This window comes from Myotis davidii, unplaced genomic scaffold (genome assembly GCF_000327345.1).
Source record: "Myotis davidii unplaced genomic scaffold, ASM32734v1 scaffold68, whole genome shotgun sequence".
Taxonomy (NCBI): Eukaryota; Metazoa; Chordata; class Mammalia; order Chiroptera; family Vespertilionidae; genus Myotis; species Myotis davidii.
In genome coordinates, this window is record NW_006300376.1 from 120,645 (window position 1) to 122,464 (window position 1,820).

Below are 1,820 nucleotides of genomic sequence, written 5' to 3' on the forward strand. Positions count from 1 at the left end.
AGGCAGACCTTTGGAGGCTGTTATAGTGATCTATACAGGGGGTTTTGAAGGCTTAACAGGAGTGGTGATGGCAGGAATTGGAGAAGTTGGTGGATCCTTCAGATGTTTTGGACATTATAGTAGTTAAAGCACTCTAGTTTCTGCAAAAGACAGTTATTCCAATCTTGGTGGCACAACATACTAGAGAACTGTTCCTTATTCACATGAAATTAAAAGCAGGTTGTTGGACTGGGAGACAGCCTTTCACACAATAATCCAGGGATCCAGCTCCTTTCATCTGACCTTGGAGTTCTCAGTATTCAGCATCTCAGCATTTCACCACTTTGGTGATTGGGAAATGGTTGGGGAATTCCATTTGGAGTATTTTATGGGACATGCCTGGAAGTGGGGAGGTACATAGACACAGATAAAAGGAGAGAAGGTATCAAGGATGATTTTCAGGTGTGAGCAGAAGTAATATTGGAGAGGGGCAGAATGGTTAATGCAATTGTGCACATTTGAGTTTGAAGTAGGACATCCAGGTGCAGAGCTCCAGGGGGACATTGAATAAAGGAGTTGTTCTAAACTCAGCATAGAGTCTGACTGAGGTTAGGATATAAAAAACTCCTTCTACTCCATCTCCTCCTTCTCATTTTTACTTCCTCTTCCTCCTCCTGATAAGGTGTACCGTTTACTAAGGTACCCTAGGGGGTGGATCCTATTATTATCCTCATTTTACAGAAGAGAAAATAAATATTAGGGGATGAAATAACTTTGCCACATGGTTGGAAAGTTTAAGATCCAGAACTTGAACCCCACTTGTCAAACTCCAGGTGAAAGGAGCTGATGAATCTAAGTGAAGAGGAGTGGGGACAGTCCCTTGGGGGTAACAGCGGGATGGGTGGAGGAAGAGGCAGTCACAGAGGAAGTTGAAAAGAGCAGCCAGAGAGGCAGGATATATCATAGAAACCCAGCCTCAGTCAGAGAGGAGAGAGGGGGTGTGGAAATCAAAGAAGGGGTGGGTTTCAGGAGGAAGAGAGTCAAATTATATCCTGATAGGTCAAATAAGGTTAGGTCAAGGAAAAAAAATTAGCTGAGCTCAGCTAGGTTCAACTTACTGGTGACTTTGAGAAAGTGCAGGAATGGCAGCAGCCAGGCTGAGGTGAATGTGCTTTAACTGAGGGATGAGAAAGGAGAGTGCAGATGTTTCTATCCAGAAGTTGGCTTGAAGGGGAAGACGGCAATAGGGCAGTAGCTAGATAGAGATGTAGGTTCCAGGGAGAGCTTTTCCTGAAAAATAGAAGTGATTTGAAGGGGAAAGAGATAGCTGAGAGGCCAAGATTGATTTCAGAGACCATAGCTATTTGAAGGGGTAAGATGATGGGGAGCAAAGATAGAGAGGTCTGGAAGATAGGTAAAGAGATTAACGCAAGAAACGGACAGGGGCTGGGAGAATGAGGAGTGCACATGGGGCCATATATGTAATTTTAGGTGGGGAACCAAGAAATCAAATGACTGCCTTCCAATTCCTTGTGAAATTTTGGGGATGAGGAAATCAGCTAATAGTGAGATGACAAATGGCAGCATCTCCACATTTATCATTTTGATGACTGCACCATATTGCATTGAGAATATAGAGTAACATTTAATTTACCGTTCTCCTACTGTTAGACATTTAGGTTGTTTATATGTTTGCTATTAAAGATAACTCTACAAAGATTACTTTCATGCACATGTTTATTTTTATTTTGTACTAGAGGCCTGATGCACAGAATTCATGCAAGGGTAGGCCTTCCTTTCCCTAGCTGCTGGCTTCACAGCCCCGGCTCTGGCAGCTCTGC